Below are 22,280 nucleotides of genomic sequence, written 5' to 3' on the forward strand. Positions count from 1 at the left end.
ACAGCGTGAGGCAGAATAGGATAAGACCCAAGTTCAGGGTTGCTGCACCAAGACCCTGGCACTAGTATGTCTGGTGGCTGCTTCTGTTTCTGTAACTTCACTAGAGTTCAAACTTTTGAAAGTGATGTCTACGGGGCAGCATAAATCCTCAGGATTTGCTTCAAAAAGCCTGGCTTCAGGTATGGAATTCACAGGAATTTTCATTTTTCTGTATTTCATTGTTAAAACATTTTCTATGAAAATCAACATCTCATTGGTATGTATCATTTTACAGATTTATAACAACATTCCCAAGTAATCCAAAGAGCCTACAGACAGTTTGTAGCAGACTGCATGAAATGTAGCAATAATCATATTTAGAGCTTGTACATCCTCAAAATCACTCCTCGGAAGTTGAAAGAACAGAATTATTTCAATGAATGGCGCTTAGTCTGAAACGTCTCTCACCCCATGAACCTGCTGTAGGAAGTGCAGCTGAGTGCCAACGCAGGGCTGCATCAGTCTGAACCCTGCCTTATGGACAGCAGCCAGGTTTGTGGCATCTCGGATAGGAGACTATCAGGCCAAAGCCCAAGCTCTCCATTTCTTACAATGATGCCAAGTGGAAACCATCCCAGTGCAGAGAGCCCAAGGAATGCTTTATGCATCATTAAGCCTTGAAACAGGGATTTAAAATAGCTTTAGGTCCATGTGTGGGTCCTCTGTTGTGGTGAATTACATTTCTATGCACAGTCCCTCTTCAGTTCATTCAATTACCAGCAAAGCAACGTGTGAGCAAAGAGAATAATGTGTGAAGTATAAAAACAAAACAGGAAGTCCATTTTAATAGTGAATTTTACTACAAATCCAAAGATCTCACTATTGCCACATTCAGGGCTTTGATACAAATCAGAATATGCCTTTGTGGATGGACTTGGCTTTTGGATCTCAAACAGCTGTGATTATGCAATGCATATATATGTGTATATGTACATGCACATATGTGTATCTCTATGTGTGTGTGCACTGATCAACAGTGTCTCTGACAAGTAACCAGTGAAAACATTCTGGACATTCCTATTTTATGCAACCTGCTGACAAAAGAATCCTTATGACAGTGTGTCTGTCTTGGGCCACGCTACCACTGACAAGCAATGAACACCAAATTTGATTGCACTGCTTCTACAGGAGGAAAATAAAAACAGCAGAAAGAAAACAAGTTATATTGTAGCCTAAGCTTGAATTGTGTTATAAAAATAGAGCAAAGCTACTTGTTTCATGTTTCAGTTCTGACTACAACAATTTTGAGATCGGAAAAAACAGAAGAATCCCCAAATGACAGAAGTATTATTGAAAAATGGAGATATTTCTGCAGTATTTGCTAAAATATTTTTTTCTATAACCATTAATGGAAATATTTTTTCATCAAAACTCCAGCACAGTCACTAAAAGACAACAGGTTAAATGAAAATAAAGACCAAGAGACAAAGCAAGTTTACGGCAGTTTGGGTCCTAAATTAAGTATCTGCATTTCAGCGTCATGAGAGCATTTACTGACATTTGTAGGTATCAGAATCCCATGCTTCCTCTCATCCCATTGATCAGGGTGAAAGTCTCAGATTTCAGACTTAACTGAGCATTGTTTGCAGACACTAGAAATCTACGCTAGCTCATACTGCGAACGAGAGGGGGAAGATTGGAGATCAGCTATTTAGAAGAGCTCTGACTGATTTTTCATACTGCAGGGGAAATACTTCGGAGAACTAGCGTGAGAGTAAGTGGAATAATTATCATATAGAAAACATTGCCAGTCAAGTAACCCTACATTGTAACTCAGATAAATGCACTGACATTTATTCAGAAATTCAGCTGTTAAAGACCTGCTGTATTAAAGATCAATGTTGAACGGTGCACTTTTTCAACTCAGGCAGATTTTATCCCAGCACAGATTTGTATTCGACAGACTTTAAAACATCTTCTGGTGCAGATCGGGCTCACTAACATGACAAGGATTTTGTTACACATACTCTACCTAGCTTAAAGCACTGCAAGCAGCTCAGCTGCTACATGCATTGTACTAACTGCTGCACAGTCAGCAAAAGTCAGCTGAGATGTCGGGTAATTTCTTAGCAGCCATTGTGTACAAGCAACACTCCTACCTGGCCATTTGGAAAGAGGATTTGGTAATGCTTTGAGAGCTGCAATTACATTTTGGCTACTGCATAGGCATATTTATTTACTTCAATCACACTGAGGAGTACCTTACTCTGTAGGTAGTCTCAAGTAAAAGAATGAGACCATTTGTGGAGTGAAATGTGGCCTGATTAGTGACTCTGAATTACAGAGCAGCAAGATCTAGTGTAATCACCACAGAATATATGTGCTTTAAAATTAAATTTGGACAGATCTAGAGAATGGACAGTACAATGAAGCCTATAGGAATCACAAAGAAGGTCCTTACAAAATGTTTGTAATGACAGAATGGAAAATACAGATAATAGGAAAAGTGAAAGGCAACTACATGTGTCTGAAGTGACACGAAGTAAATGTGTTAAGGAAAAGCAAAGCAGGAAACTTTGAATTCAGACCAAAAAAAAAGCAATCCTCCTTTTCCATCCCTTTCAAAAATAGTAACTTCTAAATAGTAAGTTTTAAACTTAAGAGGCTGAAAGGCAAACTTCGACTAACAGTGGATTGATAATTCAAAATAAACATCACTTCTTGCGCTTCAATGTTCTGGATAAAAAGCTGTGCCTGCTCATCTTTATAAACAGTATGAAGACTTGCTACCTACACAAGGTCTCCTCCAAACATAATGAGTTACTTTCTTGGTTAAAAGATTCCTCATTATTAATTAGATTACACAGAGATTGAAGAGTTTGTCATTTCTCTTTCAGAAGTACACTTACTCAATAATGTTTTTCTGGTTTTGCTGTGCAACATCAGAACAAAAGATATCAACATAGATTTAATAAACGCTCTCTGAGAACAAACTGTTAATTAAAGTACCAGCTGCATCCAGCTCCATCCTTTCAGTGTAATGAGCAAATCAGTTCAGCATTTAAAAATCTATTTATACTTGATTTAAATGTTTTGATGGAGACAAGTGAAGCGTGACTTCAAAAATGTTAATTTTGTTAAACAATTGGCTAAAGCTTGAAAAGAATCCGAGACCACTGCAACAATAAACAGATCTCATCATACTGTATTAGCGGGAGACACAGCCAAGTTCAAGTGAACAGTAGGTGGCAAGAGAAGTTAATGATGACAAGCCAAGCCTGAGCAGAAGTCAGTTTGGAGCTGTATTAATTTTTAAAAAAGCTACTCTCCTTTCATCAGCAGAGAATGTGTATGGCTTTTGTTTTCTCTTGCTTAACCTCAAGACTTGGTCCTACCATTGTCTTGGAACTGAGATGCCACAGATTGTTTGAACCAACGAAGTGTCATCTGTGTTTTCCCTTGGTCTTTGTAGCCACAAAAATAAGACAAGCTGATAGTGTCTGCAGAAGTAATGGCCTCTCTGTAGGTCAGTTGTTCAAAATACATGTATATCATTTGCTTCCTGGGAAGGGTGAACACATCAGACAAAAATAAACCAAACAGTGGTTGGTGAATTTCAAACGCCATTGTTCAGGTGAGTGAACTGGTTAAAAGAAGTATTTTCTTTTTGTGTCTAAGTTTCAGCTAATTCTGTCCCTTCTCCCATTTTCTGATAATTTGTTCTGTATTAAATAAAATCCCTGGTAGCTTGTACCTCAGCAATGCCCTAAGACCCCCAAAAGTCATCCTTTAACAGCAGGCAGCAGCAAACTCAATTGTCAGTAGAAAAACCAGAAGGAGCAGCTAATGTACTAAGAAGCCTGTCATTAACAGCAGTAATGTCCACCCCTGTGATTGCAGCAGAAATAAACCATATTCAGTAGATTTATAATCCCAGTGATCTACTAGACAGCCAAGTACTGTTGGGTGAGTGGAATATGGAGCTGCACAAGGATTCATTTGACACCACATATATCATAACCTATTTTCCTCTCTCAAGGTAAGGTCTCTTCTTCCTTCAATAATTAAAATAGCTAACTTGAAATTCTCTTTTTTCTCCTCTCCCCAGAATTAGAACACTGTACTCACACACAACCTGTAGCTCAGATTCCCCACTGAAAAATATAACTGCCTCCAGCCTGCAAGTGGGGAGTTTCTAACCACTGTGAGAGCTGCACTTGAAATCAAGCCTCTTGCCAACAGTTCTTTCAGTTTGTCCTCATTAATTGAGCAGATTCTAAGGGATTGAATCTGGTATCTTGCCACAATGGAATTAAAATTCACCTAGAGAGGAAGAGGACTGCACAAACCTTAACAACACAGCTTATAATGTCTTGCCTTCCAAAGGTTTTGCACATTTTAATAGCTTTCTATACCGAAAATTCTTCTTGACATATTGCAAAATCTGAGTCCATTAAAGAGGTCTTATAAATTCCAAATATTGATTCATTCTGGATGGTAAAGGAAAATGAAGTGAGATGTCTGGAATGGCATTTGCAATACTTACTAACAGGTTATAGAGAAGGAGATTGTTCCAAACCGAGAAAAATTATTATACAAGATAAAATATTTTCGGGATTAACATACAAAGAATAACTTTAGGCCAAGGTTTCTACTCATGTGGCTTCCCTGTGAGTTATGTGTTAAAATAAACCAGTATGTCCTTCTTACCTGCTAATCTTAGCAATAGATATAGAACTGTCAGCAGCTTCTTTGACTCTACCAATTCAGCGTATTTTTCCCCATCTGTCAGCAAACAGCAATGCAGTAGAGAGATAACAGCCTTACTTAGCTATGAATATGTAACAAAGTAAATCACCCAGATCAACTTAAGTTAAATTGTTATGATTGGCAAAAAAGGACGACATTAGGCAACCGCTAGATTTGACTTGAACAACCAATCTTTCATGGCAGCATGAAAACACAATGCCACAATCCCTGGAGTTCTAGGCCTATCAGCATGACATCCTGTTAGGTACGCAAGTAATGATCATCCTCTTGGGAAGAGGAACAGATCAAACAGCACTAACAGTGTAACCAGCTTCTGTAAAAGGAAAGCTAAAAAGGAACCTATAATAGTTTTCTGGCCTGAGTGTGGGAGAAGCATTAATATGAGCTCCTGTTTGCTATATAAGGCAGCATAACTTATGTAACTTCTGTAACTTCCAGTTAGTAACCACATTAACTCGAAGCATGGGTTGCAGAAGCTAAGATGGAATTGCCAACCACACCACCTTCTTTGGAGGGACTTAGAGAAGTTGACCTATTCCAATTTTCAGATCATATGGCTCAGAACAGTTTTCAGAACTGTGAACCTCATTCACAAAAAGAAGCCTCCCTTATGGTCAGAAAGAGTACACAAGTCCTGATTCAGAAGCACATGGAACCTTCCTGGCACCTCTTACTAACTGGATTTTTGTATTAATTTGGCTGCTAGGCAGATGGTTAAGGCAGCCTAAAGATACATCTAACAGAGCCTTTTGCATACATAACATCATATCCTACTTGCAGTACGGACCAACTAAGTACGAACTGGCTCTGAAAAAGAAGTCATGCAGACATAGCAAAGAGAAGCCAAGCTCATTCATTAAAGCACCATGACTGTGCTGACAGATAGAGCTAACTCAAACCTGGACAGCTTACATAAGTGAGAGTAAACTTGCATCTGCTTGCAAGTGTGCACAGACATACCCTAAGTATGTACCCAGCTACACTGGGCAAATGGACATCAAAGGTGGTCCTCCTACAAAGCTTGGAGTTCTAGCACTTAACATTCCTTTGTCATTGTCCTTATTTTCCCCTCATCTCCTGTGTGCCCATCAGTGCAAATACGATGAGAATATTCACCTCCTATAGACATGGCTTTTAGGTTCAATACATTTAAATTTCCAAAGCATTTCAGAAGTTTTCCTTACATTCCTCCCCCTTTCTCCTCCCTCTTTTCAATTAACACTGTGCCTTTCTTCATAAAAATATCCCACTTTTGGCTCTGCTTTTCTCTCCACCCAGTCTTTCCCAAAAACACTGAAGGCAAGAGCAGAACTTTCCAATTCACAGTGTCTGGAATGGTTCATAATTAGGCAAAATGTGTTCACTGACACCTCCAGCAATTGCTCATTATGAAGAAGCTGAGAAAACAAATGAAGGAAAAAGAATTAGGGAGGTCACTAACCATGGAGCCATTTGAGACTTAGAGGCGTAATGAATACCTGGAACAGGAGACCTCCGGCCACACAGACTGCTGCTGCCTTTGCTGAACTGTTGACACAGTTTATTTCTGTCATTCCTCTTGACCAAAACCAGGTAAACTAATGGCTTTCACAAGGTGGAAATATTTTACATGTTGCAATTAAAATGACTGTTTAAACATTAAATGGGTGGCCCGGACAGACTGTGAAGATGGGCACAGTAAGGATTTACTTCTTGTAAACTTCCCCCTGACTTGATTTTAGTTAAGGATATATGCTTTCATGTGGATTGTGTGGTTTCTTTTTCAAGGGCAGAGCCAAAGTTTGGAGTGCAGGAAAGTTTCAAAACCTGTAGTTAGGGAATCCTTTTGAAAGAGCAACACAACCCTCACTGGCTTTGCTTTTCCAGAAATAAAGCAGAGTCTAAGCAAAGGAGAACAGAGTAGAAAAACAGAACGCAGCTCCATACTAGCACAAGTCTCATCATAAAAGTTTACATAGCCATCATAAAAGTTTACATACAGGCAATAAATAAAATCTTGCATCAGAGCCAAGTTACAATTCAAGCAATGCAAAAATGAAATGGAAGAAACACATTCCAACATGTACCAGTTAATAGCAGTATTTCACAAAGGAGGAGGTGGGGAGTGTGGAGAGTAAAAATATCTTCAAACTGTATCATTCTTTCCAACACAAACTCTATTCATGTCTTGTATTCTGTCAGGGCTCAGCCCTCCAGAACAAAGAGCAAGCACAGCTCTCAGAAAAGTACAGGACACTTGCTGGCTTTTAGCACCTTGCAGAACAAAATGCATATTGTATTGCATTTATGAACAGAAACATTGGCTTTTCAAACCCATGGTCCAACATAGCTGATTTCTGACTGAGGTGTACAACATGAAGGCTGTGGAAAATGAATCTGACCCCAAGTCAATTGAATGATTCCTATCGGGTTCCCTGGGACCAGGATCAGGCGTTTATGTGTTTCTGAAAGAGGCCAGATTGGCAGCCCTGGAGACCATAAATTCTGTTTATCCACATAACAAGCACAGCACAGGCAGGAGCATGTGATCTTAACCCACACCAAGTCCCCTGACGGGAGGCCCCAATCACTCACTGGAAGAAGAGCTTTTCCAGGTGAAAAGGGAATTTACTGTGGGTAGCTCCATTTACCCGTTGGCCTCTCTGCTGAAGCTGCCAATTATAGTCAAATGTTGGCAGCTTATTTCTCCTTCCTCAAACTATTGTCACCTCCAGTGGTGCAGATTTAATTGAAACACTTTTTGCTGCAAGTTGGAAAGAGGATTTGTAACTGACTCCAGCCACAGCTGTAGCTAACTACAGCAACTGGCTCTGCAGACTTTATTATGTTATCTTACAAAATCAACTAGAAGTGTCAACAACCTTGAGAAAACCCTGACCATAAAGTGAAGGTATTACCCCACCTCTTAAGTTTGCATTTCTTTGTATGTACAGCATGGCAGTGAGAAGTCATCCCTGAAATCTTTGGTCGGGCCAAGGGGATGCATTCCTGTGCAAAGGGCCAGCAAAAGCACCAACAGATTCCTCAGCAGAGGGGCACCTTACAGCCCTGCTATCACATATCACATACGTAAGCGCCACACTAAATTTATCTTTTTGAAGGTAATATATGAAATAAGGCATTTCAAACATGTCAACATAAAAATTACCTCTGCTAATCTGCTATATTTTTCCATCTAGAAAGTATTTCACTTTCTGATGCATATGTATTTCCCACCCTATGAACTTCAGGCAAGACTTATAGAAAAATCTAAACAAACCAGGCTTTACTGAAAGTTAAGTCAACCCCAAGAAAATACTAAAACTCTCATAATTTTCTTTAAGTTCTTTCATCATCTAAGTGTTCCAAATACCATTCCTGCTGAAAACCAAGCCTCTTTAATTTCCTCATTTATCCACCCCACACCTTCAGCACACTTCCACTTGCCCTGTCCCACATGGCTGCAAACATCAGCTCAGAGGTGAAGAATGAAGGTCTTGTCTCTGTAACCCACAGCAGAGCTGACAGTGCTCACGTGAGGTTTGAGAGTTATGTTCCCTAGCTCTGCAAGGGACTTTTGGGCAACCGACATGAGCATCAGCCCTGCACAAGGGTATAAGTGGTTTCAAGAGAGGGTCTCTGGTAATTTTCAGGATGTCAACTAGCTCTCCAAACACTTACCTCATGCTATCCAGCCTTTTACCACCTAGCTTTGACACAACACACACACACACACAAAGCTGTGCAGCTCAAGAAACTCTTCAGCACATACAGATGAAATCAGTTGAAATGGTTTTCACCCTCTCTGACTCCTTACTGGGGCTACATTGTTCTGTCCTTTAAGAAAGCTACAGAAGAGGAAAATGCCCATTTGGAAATAAGGGAGGTGCAAAAAAGTTCCAGTCTATCCTCTTCTCAGTTTACAGAGATGTCAGTCTCTCGAGAATGAAGGCCAGGAGAATTTCACAACGCAGAAGGGTCTGGTTCAGCTCAGGATTGCTCCAGAAGCTTCCCCTGATGTTATTGCTCCACTATTAGCAGCATTGCCACTGTGCACTTCCCCTCCCCTCTCTTCCCCACACTGGCACACAGCAGAGGCAGCAAAAGAGAACTTGACTATGGCTAAAGTAGTCTTGACACCTGAGCATAACACTGCCTGCCAAACTGCCAGACTGCAGTACCACGTACTGTAGAGATTGTCTTGCATTTCTCCATTCCCCAAACTTTTGATACTCACACTTCAGGTCTTATAATACATGAACATGGCCAGCACACAAAATCCCAGCCGCCTTCATTATCATTATCCTCAATGCCTCAGCATGGCAGGACAGTGCTTCCATGCCCATTTTACAAGAAGAGAAATATAGCCGAGAGATTTATGTTCAGCTCAGACAAAACAAAACTGCTTACATGTCTGACTCCTGCTGAAATCAGAAGCATGTTAGTCAGGGGCACTGAACATCTAGGTCTAAGGTTATTTGCATTAACCCTTGTGGGAGGTCTGCAGACTCATAACTTCCATTCTCTTCCACCTCTTGCTTCAGCCCCCATGTGCCTGCTCATTGCTTTAACTACGCTTATGACCTGGGCCACAGGCATCTGTGTTGTTCTGAAAGCAAATGGAACCACAAGAAAAAGATACATGTTCTGCCTCATTCGATTCTTTGCACTCCCCACATCTGCTTTTGTGGCCCTTCTCTGGGAGATCAAGATGAGCTCTGACCCCTGACATCTGTATGGAAAGTGCATAATTTTAATATAGACTTTTTGTTTACTTTTTAAGTGTGGAACTAATTTCTAAGCTTGCAAAACGTAGGTCTGCAAATACTTGTTGAAATCCAAACTTCGTTTTCTTTGCTTGTCTGCACCGCTGTGAAATTGGAATTACCATGCCACAGGAGCACCCAACTGAAATCCAAACAGATTCCCACTTCCCTCTCAGGATACTCAAATTTTCCAGCATCCCTGACTAATTTAAGGATTAACAGATCTTTGGGATCATGGCCCACTCTAAGGAGGAGGAGGCCCAACACCTAAGCCAGGCACAGCAGGCAGCTGTGAGTCAGAGCCTAGAGCAGAAGGCAAACTCTAGCTGGCATACCTCACGGCCAATAGCTGCTGCCTGGCTCGAGGCCCCATGTTAAGGAACTATAATTAGGACCCAAGGGGCTATGGAAGGAGACTTAGAGTATCATCCCAGACTCTGCATCACTTTAACCTGAGGGAAAGTCAGAGGCTGAAAATGATCTCACTTGAGGGATGCTACATGGATGCTACTAGAGGAGAAGAGTCAGAAACAGAGCCAAAAATATCACCTTGTGCTCACAATACCAAGTCACGTACAGCTTGTAAAAGCCAATGTGCTGTGACATCTCGGTGACTATCACATGCCTGTCACCAGCCTAAAAAACCCGTAACTTTCTGCAGTCTCATGTATAAGCACACAGACCAGGCAGGATTTCTTCAAAATTAATGGTATTATATTCTAATAAGGGGATCAGAATAAGGCTCAGTGCTTCTGAGGAGGCATGGGTTCAGTCAAGATGACCAGCCTTCAACAGAAGCACATTATCAGTACCAGACAAAGAAAGAAGAAATAATCCTACCTAAAGTTCATCCCTAGAACGATAACTGCTGCCTAAGAAAGATGTCCTCTCTGCATGTGGTGAACATATGCAAGGACTTGTTGCCACTGAACTGCATTTAGCGTAACTACAGAATTCAGTGATTTTGATGGAATTGTCTTATCTCTGTTCCCTGCTCCTTGGAGCCCCATAATAAAAAGTCCTGTTCTCACATCAACCCCTTTCTACACAATCGCCTTTTGATCATAACACTACTTAAAAATATGGCTATTTTATCAAACATATAGATTTAACTCTTAAGGTGACTTGTCTATTACCTATGCAAAAGCAAGCATTTGAAAACCTCCTCCATAACAAGGGCACAGGTACAAACTTGAATGTTCACAGTAGGTCCCCAATCCCCTGCTTGTCCACACAAGAGACCTGGAAAAGCGCCTGAACATGGCAACCACACATCTTCCGACAGACCTGCAGTGCCTCTGACCTTGGCTTTTACCCTTCTATTGGATGTCCTTCAACCACTTCCTCTCCAAGGGGAAGCGCTCAGCTACAGCGTAGATGTATATAACACAGCTGGCAATAAACCACATCATGGGACAGAATGTGACACACAAGTGACCTTTTGGCTCAGTGAAATCCCAATTAGCTCAGTCAGCAGAGAGAATTTAGACAAACATGCAGAGGTCTGATACCTTCCATCCAACAGAGACCTACAAATGCAAGCACACATCAAAACAATGCAGTGATGTGGTTGCCTTGGAGCAACAGTGAATTCCAAGTATTTCTGCATTGCCTGAGAATACTCAGGAGCTCCATTAATACTCTGTCACTATCCTTCTGGTTTTTGGCAACTGATCTTTTTACTGCTTCATGTATGTAACTCGAGTTCTTAAAGCTACAGTGAGACCGAGTGCATATACTCCAAAAACAGCAGATGAAATCACCGAGGTTGAAATATATCTTTCATACAAGAATATATGTGAATTGTACTTCAACCCAAAAATCACTGGACTAAACTAAACAATACTCTTTAATATGTTAGCATGAGCAAATGACAGAAGATAAAACTTTGATCGGAGACTAAATCATGCAGGATTCTGATTGAGCTCTGATTTTGGAAGCCTTGTTTCCATCTCTCTCTCCAGCACCACCCTCACTGGAATCCGTGTAAAATACAGAACAGCTCTGAAGATGCCAATGGGATTTTTATTGTCTGAAATCAGCCCTTTTTCAAATGCAAAGACAGAATGTCTGAGCTTAGGACAGCAAAGAATAAATAAAATTCAGGATACCTCTTCTAAAGAGAGCCACCAGCACTGGCTGTATTGTTCTCTTCTCTGGCACTGTCACTGCCCTTCAGTACAACACAGGACATGAAACTCTAAACACTCATCCTGCAGATCATCACAATGGTGCTGTCTCAGGATTCTCTTGTTTTCATTATCTCCTTGCTCTATGCAAGCCTGAGAAACTTCTATAACAGCAATCCCACTTCCAAGTTGTGGTCTACAGGGAGCTGCCTTGCTCTCCTCATTTCCCCAGAAGCCCTTGGAAATAAAGAATATGCACCAGCTTAGCTCTTGCAACACAGTAAAATAAGGAGACTGGCCAGCTGGAAGCTTTCCCTAGAGATTAAGCAAGAAATTAAAGTAAATCAAATAAGCACCAATTTAAGGCCTGAAGCTGTCAGCCATAAATAAGCAGCAACAGCCTTCAAAGGAGAAAGAAACAAAGAGAGCCAACTGGCCAATCATCAGGGCAAAGAAGAGAGAGAATAAAGTGAAGTAAATGGAGGACAAAAACTCACACCATTTATTTTCTCACTTCAAAGACCCGACTGTACAGAAACAAAACTATGACTCTGCACAAGTGCTGCAGGCACCTTCACAGGGGAAGACAAGGTGGTATCCACATGGCCATGAATGGCTGCCCTGAAAAATCACTGAATTGAGCTTTGGAACAGAAGGTTGAAGTAAAGAGGTAAAGATACAACATGAATTTAGCAACAGTTGATCACACCAGGCTAATCCAGTAACTTTTTCCCAAGGTAACTGATGGTCTAAGGAAACACAGCAGAAAAAACAGCAGACAACCTAGCAAAACTTCAAGGAATCGTTTGATAAAATGCCAGATCAGAAATATCTTAGTAATAAAAATAGCAAAGATGGAGATCAGACTGGTGAGGAACAGCCTAAAGCTTGATTTGTGTTCACAAAAGCTACAGTTTTAGACCGGCCATTTCACTTTTCGTTAATATACATAGCTGAAGTGTGAGGAATCAAAGAACAAAATCTGCTGATGACAATAAGACAACTGGGGTATCATACAGGAAGAAGTTGGTAAGTAGTGACGGGAATGACAGATCTAGGATGTAATGCATCTTGAATCTGGTATTTATTACATCTGCCATGGGTTTTCATACAAAAAGCTTTCAAGTGGTAATCCCAAATGAGTGAAAAATGATAGGGATAGATTCTTTTTCAGCTTCCCTGGCACCTTAGTGCAGATCCCATGAATAAAAACCATCTAAAGCTTCAGTTTGTATCTTGTGATGCAACAAACAAAATGTTTGCAGAAATGCAAGTTACACAATAGCACAAGAGAGATTGATTTTACAGCACAAGGTTTTGCTTCTTTCACACTAGACAAGTGTAGCCACCCTGGAGCTCCACACTGCAGAACTAAATTCCAATAGGTAGGTATGTGTTGCCCCTGGACATGCTAGACTTGTGTTCATTCACCCCTGAAGCATGGAGAACTGCCTTGAAAATGAAGCTAGCATGAGTTGAAACCAGCTTGTGAACCATCTAAGCTTAGGCAAAAAATCCAACAAGGCTTCAACCCTTGAGGTACAACTGTGAAAGTTAGGTTGCAATAGCATGAACTATTAGGTTGCAGTAGCATGAAGAGGCTTTTGAAGTACAGGGAATGATGGGGGAAAAGACAGGTGACAGTGAATGTTGAGATAGCTCTAAGCATCATATGTAATAAAGCCATTGGTAGGTCTTATTTTATTTTAGAGGTTTGAGTTTCACCTTTTTCTTGTCTGTGGAGACATCAGAAATTGGCAGAAGAAATCATACCACCCACATAGGATTTCCATTTTTCATGGGGGCAGAAGTGCCAAGATATCTTTCATAATTTTAATACCAACTCCACTAAGATTTTATTTAGTTTAGCAACAAGATTAAAAATAACTGTTCCACTATTAAATTTCAGTGTGATTCTCCACATAAGCCTACCATTTTAAATCCAAGATATGGTGGTATAGGACTGATAAACAATGATTTCTTATCACCAACAGAAAGGTGAAAATGAAAAAACGTTCTGTAAAACTGCTCTTCAAAATACTATAGTTGAGGAAGGAAAAAACAACCTCCATATGGCCTCATTCTTCTCTGTGGATCTGAGTTTAGCTCAGGCTGTTTACTACACTGCATCTGTCATCCCTCTGACTGAGCTTCATGTGCATCACAGGAAACCCAGGAAATCACAGACTATAGAAAACTAAGTCCAATTACAGTTCACTGGTTCACAGAGATGACTGGAATGTCTAATATTTTAATTTAAATTTGTGGGAGAAACCACAGTGAAATGCAAACCTAAGGTTAGGGGCATATCTGGTGATCTTTGACAAGAAGGCCGAGAGTGTATGTAGAAGGTGGATCCTCTGACCGGTCAGAAGAAAAACTTCCTGGCTGTTAGCAGCAAATTTTTGAGGAAGAAGCCTTGTTAATTCTGGTTGCAGACGCTTTTATAAGTATTTTCTCTGCTGAGTATTCCTCAAAGAGAGACTTAACATACTGTTGTTTAACCCAGCAGGCAGCTAAACACCACACAGCCATTTGGTCACTCCCCAAATGGGATGGGGGACACAATCGGGAAAAAAGGTAAAATCTGTGGGTTGAGAAAAAGACAGTTTAATAGGACAGAAAAGGAAGGGAAAATAATAATAGTGATAAAAGAATCTACAAACCAAGGAATGCACAATGCCATTGCTCACCCCCCCCCCAACCAATGCCCAGCCAGCCCCCGAGGAGCAGCTGCCACTCCCTGGCCAACTCCCCCCATTTTACTGTTCAGCTTGACATCCCATGGTCTGGAATGTCCTGAATGGGGTCAGTCAGGGTCGGCTGTCCTGGCTGCATCCCCTTCCAGCATCTTGTACAGCCCCCCCCACTCCCAGCTTCCTCACTGGCAGGGCAGCATGAGAAGCTGAAAAGTCTTTGACTTAGGGTAAGCACTGCTCAGCAACAAGTACATCAGTGTGTTTTCCACATTATTCTCATCCTAAAACCCAAACACAGCACTGTAGCAACTACTAGGAAGAAAACCAACTCTATCCCAGCCAAAACCAGAACACATAGATGGTGTTTATGGCCTTGATTCTGTAAATACTTACACACAAGAACAATTTCACATATACAAAAGTTAGCTTCTTGTTTAATGGGATGTTCATTTGCATGAGTTTATTCATTTAACTCTAATATTGTAACTAAAGCTAAACTAAAACTACAATGAGACCTGGAGGAATTGCATGTATTTAACAAGTTAAGCATGCTAGCTTTTTCTCTTCAAAAAATTAATTCACATCATGTTCTGTGAAGAATTCTTTAAAATACATGTTTTGTTGAACTCACGCCTGCTTCTTGATTCTTCCCCCACCATCTGCGCTGTTCCTTGCTATTCACTTGCACTATGGGACTGGTCATCCAAGTCACTTATTTTTGCTGTTTGGTTGAATGCTTAGGCTTTTACAACAAGAACAAACCTTGAAAAGGCATTTCAAGATGGCTGTGCACCGTTTCTGAATGGAATGCATTGACACGCATGTTGGGAAGGCACACTCAGCCTAAATACTGAGAATAAATGTTTTCTCAAAATAATTTTTTTTTTTCTCCGAAAAAATTGAAGACATCACAACATTGTTTCCCTCTTTGGAGTTAAATTTTCTTTAAAATGTAATTCCCAGAAATACTAAAAAAAAAAAAAACCCCAACGCTCTGTCCATTAGCGAAAGGTTTTGAAATTAGCTCTAGTTTAGGGAACATTTTCCTAAAGAGCCCAATGCACACAATGAACTGAAAATTCTTATTTGGCTTGGCATGAGTATCTGTGCGTGCTCAAACCTTGCTCTTTTGTTTCACATTACTTATTTGAAAACTGCACCACTTTATAAGGCTATATCCAGCTCTGTGTCACTTGTAAACAAATCATGGTCTCCAGAGAAAGAGCAGAAAAGCGAAAAAGCTTCTCCCTTTCCCAGTCATTATGAGCCTCAAAACATTCACACTGAGCTCTTGTCACACACATCATATGGCCAAACTGTGGTTGCTCTGAGAAACAAAGCAGTAGATTGTAAAGATTCATGAAACAGACAAGTGCAAAGGGATAAAAATATGATAGAAATATGTTTTCCAATTAATGTCTATGGAAACCTAGTCAGTGATCCTCCAAACAAGGAACAGAAGGAATGTCATATGGTTCCACTGCATCTCCTGAATGTTCCCAACTAGTAAACACGTGCTCACTGAATAAATTGAAGTAACTGGTGTGTTTGAAACAATGGAGAAAGTAGTTGTAGCGAATTACCTGTTTATCATTACTTAAAATGTTAATACAAAATGGAATATTTTAAACTCTTACCGAATTCTTAGTGGAACTACAAACATCCACCGCAGCATTGTGGAATCTTCACTGACAGATCACACAAAGACTCCTTTGCTGAAAGGCAAGAGAAAAACAGTCTCTAGAGAATTCTGTCTGGTTTGCTTCAAATATTCTCCCTGCAATTCTGCATCTCTGGAAGACAAAGGAGGGGGGATCTTCCCCCTGATGCTAGTGTGAATTTAGCTTGTGTCTTTGTGTCTCCATGGAGACAATGTAAACACATCTGTTTTCTTTTTGCGCTTGTGATGGAAGCATTCTGCACAGCATTCATCATCGCAGGGAACGACAATATTATCTTAGGGCAGAAACAGGGAGAGTTCTTTACCACAGTGACCAAAGTCAACCTGGTTTAGTTCATTTCCATCAACAATCAGTGTCACCAGAAGACCAGTGAATGTAAAGTCATAGCTTAAAGCTCAAGCTTTGTGCCTCTTCATATCTGAATTTAATATTTAGTATAGTAATAGATATTAAGCTCATCTTGCAAGGGGAGAAAAAATATAAATGCAGGATATCCAAGGCCATAGGTGAAACCCAACATTCCAGAATACTGAAATGTCAATATGATATTCCAAAGCTGCCACAGCTGTTATAGATTATTGTCCCTTTGTGTATCCACTACAAATGAATAATTCCCAGGACCTGACAACAAAGCTTCATTGTTGAAACTGTTCCATATATACATTATTTGCAACTTTATTTTACATTTCCCCCAAGATTTATCCATTGTCCGTTAATGAAAGAGGAAAGCTCAATGCACTGCAACTGTGTCAAAGGTATTTCTTCATTGCATTAAACAAATTTCAACTCCAGAACTGGCAAAGGAAAGCAAAAGTTTAAACCAGCATTCGTTGTTTCAATAGCTGCATGCTCATTCAAGCGCCCGAAGCATGTTAAGCTGGTTTTTACCAGTCATAAGAATGCCCCATGTTCCTTGTTAATACACGAACTTAACAGAGTATACAACTCTCAAATACCATTGTCTGCAATGGAGCAAATATGAAAACAAGATATCCTACCAGAACTATTGTTTTTAACAAAATTAAACCATTGATTTTAGAAAATACACCACATTTGCCACAACATGCAATATGCATTCCTAATATTCCAGCATTTTCTTAATCATTCCTGCTTGTGAAATCTTTAGCCTTCAACAGGAAATAGTCCCATGATGTACTGACCAGTTTTTGGCTGTGACTGCAGGCTAGAAATGAGAAGTTCATTCTGTAAAGTCCCTTCTCAAGTAGAAGCAATCACTCTGCCACACAAAGTCCTCACAATATTAAAGAAACAGAAATGTTTGAAAGACAGATTGGAAAATGCAAATATCAAACCCTTTGTTATGGACTAGTAAAGTACTAGCAGTTTGCTTTAAAAAAAACCAGTTAATGCGTATGCTTTATAGGGGGAAAGTATTAAGAATATGGAAAGTAACTAACTTGTATGTTTAATAGCTTATCACTTTAAAGGCCCTTGACAGGACTATGCAATAAACAATATAAGGTTATCCTTTTAACACTCATGATATAGTATTCAGAGCTCCAGATTCTGGTAGCTACAGTCTACCTTGGGCTTTTCCAAAACACTAACTGAAGATGGGATTTTTGATAGCTTTGCTTTGTGCTACTAAATAACTACCATTTCCCAGACCTTTGGGACTGAAAGAAGTGTATACCTGCATCTCTTACGTATAATGGTATATTCATTCATGTATGAAAACTCTAGGCCCTTTCAATAAAAACAGAAGTATATTTAAATAAATCACATTCATTTGTCTAAATACTCACTTCTCAGATAAGCACAAAAAAATAGAGCAGACATCCACCTATTCTGTGCAAGCCTCTAAATGAATTACACTACCTGACAGTTTTGCAATGCTTAACACTTTGGTCGTAATTTTCTTCCCTACTAACGTTACAAAATGAAGATAAAATTATGCAAAATTACTTCTGTAGCACTGCAATTACAAAAATAATTCCCGTACCATGGAAGTCTCTTTGCTTTGCAAGACAAGTGGCGGAGTTCAACATGCAAAAGGGAATAAATCATTCAAACCTTTGGAGCCTTATCCCCCTTTTCTCCACCCTAAGCTGCTTTCTGTTCATATCATATGGGTAAGATAATAAAACAACTCATATGACAGAGTAGAGAGAATGATAATGATAAAATAACAACAAATTTAGAAAACAATACTCAGTAGCTACTCTACATTAGTTATCTACAGCACAAAAGTCACTTCCCTAGAGAGCTTCCACCTGCAGCTTTTTAAGTCCTTGCTGTTCTCAGGGTGTATGTATTGTTATGTTCACGTAAGTTTTAAATAAGATGTTCCACATTATGATTTAGCAAGGAAAGTAACTGCAAAGAACCTGAATGTAGAGAAGTATACTTGAACAACACCCTCTAGTTGAGCAGGGCAAAAGGTTGTAAACCTGTTCTGCTCCTACATGAAACGGACAACATCTCTACTGACTTCAATGGAATGATACACTTAATTCTTGGAATTTGTGAGTATCCTCCTTTGCAAAAAAACCAAAACTGTAGGTACGTAAAACTTATTTCCAAAATCTAATGAAAATGAAAAACTCTCATTAACTTGGAGAGATAACAAGTCAGACTCTGAACCATTAGCACACACGCCTGGAAACCCAATAATTAGATCCTTATCGTTCTGCATTTTAATTTTTGAATGATTATAATCTGCTACATACAGATTACAACAACTCTTCTTTGCTCAGAATTCTGTTCTACAGTGTTCATCTCAATGTTTGTTCTCCCCTTAGTGACAGTGTTTATTAAATGATGTATTCTGATTTATATCTAGCTCCATCTCCTACTAAGCTTGTTACACGCTTCATTCAATAAACTTTATAGCCAGCTCTCTAAAAATAAATACGTTTACTTCTGAGATGTCACCTTAAAGGATTTAAATTCATCTGGCAGAGCAGAAAAAGAGGTAATTGCAGATAAAAGCTCAAACTTTGATTTTGTCCCTTTAAATCTCAATCCGTCAAATCATCCAGAAACTCACACAAGATCAGGGTCTGGGCGCTACAGACATTTGTGTGACCTCCATGCACAACTAAGGCTGAACAGAGAGGCATTTGTGGGAAGGGTTATGCCTTCCTGGCAAAATAGCTACCGACATCATGAGGAAGAATGAAAGAAGCTTAAACAAACTTTAAGACAATAATAAAAATGATTTATTTTTCTTTTTAGCTGTCTGCAAAACACCAAGTAACTTTAAAACACATGACTTGGAGCCATTTTGGTGAGAGGCACAAATGAAGAAAAGGCAGGAAGCAGTAATGTGAAGAAATTCACCAAGAAACATCCTTGTAACTATTTCTGGTTCCAGCATAAATCCCCCTCTACCTCTACCCTACTCACCTAAACCTTACTCTCTTTCACAAGTCACAGACAGAATACATCCACCCCAGCTTCCTACTCTGAAAGTAAAACTATTCCCATGACAATATATGTTTCTAACGAACAGCACCTTACATTTCAGCTTTATGCAAAACCTACTGCAATTAACACAAAAAGGTCTTTGACATCAGTGGACTTTGTGAATCTTCAGACTCTAAGCCCAGCATGCAAGTGATGTGGGAGCAGAACAAATACCTTAAATCCAGGAGCAGGCAACAAGAAAATCAAGTGTCTGGAATTATACAGCACTGAGGCTAATGAGGAGAACCTCTTCTATTCAGGGAAGAAAGTATCAGGTTTGTTGTTTGCTAGTTTTCCGATACGCAGGCAGGTTTCTAAAAATAAATTGTTGCTTCAATTTGTTTTCAATTTCCTTAAAAGAAGAATTTTAAATCATATTACAAAGGTTTAGAAACAAGCTTCTGCAAGCAGCAGAAGCCTGAAGAGCATCCAGCTTCTGTCTAATTAGCTCCAGGAAAAATTGGAAGGTGAGACTTTGCCAGTCCAACCTTAACATATAAAAGACTCTACCTTTCCAGAACAATAAAAAGACATTTTATGAAGAATTGATACTTCTGTTTCAGAGCTGGGCTTATCCATTTAAATGTTTCACATTTATTAGCTGCACCACAGTCATGGGATTTGTCCCACCAAGTTTCAGCAATGGCAACTAGGCTGGCACCATGGGTTTCTAGCAACATGGTGGCTTCCAACTCCTCCTGTTTGTTGCCCATGCTGCATACAGCATAATTAACCCCAGCTGGGCTGTTGGCCAAGTCACCTTCTTAGAGGAACACTCCTTCATTCCTTTGAAGTATTTCACTGGCGTTTCTCTGTCAGCTCCTATTACCTCGGGAGCTCCTGGCTTATCTCATAAGACTTCCAGTGTGCTGCAGAGCATCCAGCATGTCTCACAGCAACAGGCTGATGGCCCTCGCTACCACCCACCCTTCTAACCTTTACACGTCTTCTCACAGGCAAGTCTGATATTATCCCCTTCCCCTTCAAGTCTAATTTAAATCTCTGTCAGTGAGTACCACTAGTACATGAGCAAAGACCCTCCTCCCCCTTGGGGAAAGGCAAATCCCATCTGACACCAGCAGGCCTGGTGCCGTGTAGCCATCCCATCATCAAAAAAAAACAAAACTGTGGCAGTGACACCAGCCAGAGCCACATCCTGAGAGACTAGGCCCATCTGTTTCTTGCAATGTCACTGCCCACAACTGGAAGGGCAACGAAAACAATAACCTGTGCTCCAGATTCCCTTACAACCACCCCAAGCCCATTAAGTCTCTTTTGATTGTACTTGGACTACATATTGCAGCTTCACCACCACACACATTAGAGCAGTAATGGGTAACAGTCTGAGGGCTGTACCAGGCCTGGAATTTCCCTAGTGATGGCCTTAACCAGGCCACAGGGAGGCAGCAAGCTTCTCTAAGAGTAGGATCTGTCTGCCATACTGGATCCTCTGTTCCCCTCAGAGATAAATCACCAACTGTAACTCTTCTTCCCTGTGGAGGTGACAGAGGGAATAGGCCTTTCTGACCTTGGCAACACCCTGGTGTAGACAGACCACCATCCACTAAAGGGCCTTCCACATCCAAAGCCTCAGACCTGCTGTACAGAGGCACATGGGAGGGCAAGGAAGGGATCTACCTGCCACCAGAACACAGCCCTGCCTTTGCTCACTCCTTTCCTTTAGCTACTACCTTCCACCTGACAGGAAGAGGATACAGGATCCCCTTGACCTCGCTTTTTTTTCCTAGTGGCTGTTCCTGTTGCTGCCTCAGAAAGGTCGGACGATGGTTCCACCAGTCCATCCGTTCCTCAGACTCCCTGGTGCTCCTTTACCTCTCTACTTCCTCCTGTAGCTCTGCCACCTGGTCACACCTCACACAGCTGCTCTCACTACCGCCATCCTTCACTGGTGAAGGGCTCTGGCACACCCTCCAGCCTGGGGCCTCTACAGCTAGCTGCACACTGCCCTAGGAGCTCTGTCCGGGTTATCGCATCCATCCACCGAGCACAGAGAACGCGGCTACCACACCACACCACACCACACCTCAGCTCAGCTCCGCTCAGCTCGCCCGCGGGGCGACGAGCACCGGCACGACTCACCTCAGGCGCTAACCGCCGACGGCGCGAGCCAAACCGTCTGCCGGCACGAGCTCCCCCGGCGGCTATTTATAGGTTTTGGGGGCGTGGTCGAAGTTGCCCTGGCAACGCCCAAGCCTCAGCGGGGACTCTCGCGAGAGTCCGGTGTGTCAGCGGCCCCCGAGCCTGCCCGCCGCAGCAAGCCGCGCGCGCCACGGGGTTTCTGCTTGAGGGGAGAGTCGCCATCTTTGTGCGCGTTAAACACCGCGACTTATAGCATGTGTTTTAGAAAGAAAAAAGCGTGTATTTATCAGCTGCCTCGCAGCAGGCGCTGCCCCAGGCTGGGAGAGGTGCTAGCGTCCATGCTGCAACTAAAACTGTGTAATTGCTAACTAAATACGCACAGTGTCTCATAAACATCCAGAAGTGTGTCACAGGAAAGATGCATACCAAGCCGTGCTCTTGCAAAGGACAGGTCGGATGATCACAGCCGAAGCCATTAGTCATTGCACAGCCTGTTCGGGTTGGCGGTCATGTTTTCTGTGTTCCAGAATCCTCAGCTGAGGAATTCCATGACATGACAATACAAGTGAAAAGGGCACTGTAATTAGTTCAAAGCATGAATGGAATTTGATTTTACAATTCAATTTTTTGACTGCATAATTCATAATTAGGGAGCTTGTAAGGTTTTGTGTGACAAAACCACAAAATTATGCTGTGCGATGATGTGAATTTTGAGTTTAAGAAGGAAGTCAGACTGCCTGGGATACT

The 22,280-nt window shown here is 41.0% G+C and overlaps 1 long non-coding RNA gene across 2 annotated transcripts in view; it reads right to left on the minus strand.

Annotated features, from left to right (window-relative positions):
• LOC115615411 overlaps positions 1 to 21,590 on the minus strand; it is a 136,283-nt gene extending 114,693 nt beyond the window's left edge. For both annotated transcript variants that reach the window (XR_003994043.1, XR_003994042.1), the window contains exons 1-2: positions 21,534 to 21,590; positions 15,960 to 16,037 (exon numbers count right to left, since the gene is read on the minus strand). This is a non-coding gene — a long non-coding RNA (uncharacterized LOC115615411). The remainder of the gene's footprint in view (positions 1 to 15,959; positions 16,038 to 21,533) is intronic.
• Between the last annotated feature and the right edge of the window lie 690 nt (positions 21,591 to 22,280).

The sequence above is a fragment of the Strigops habroptila genome, chromosome 13 (assembly GCF_004027225.2).
Source record: "Strigops habroptila isolate Jane chromosome 13, bStrHab1.2.pri, whole genome shotgun sequence".
In the NCBI taxonomy this organism is placed as follows: domain Eukaryota; kingdom Metazoa; phylum Chordata; class Aves; order Psittaciformes; family Psittacidae; genus Strigops; species Strigops habroptila.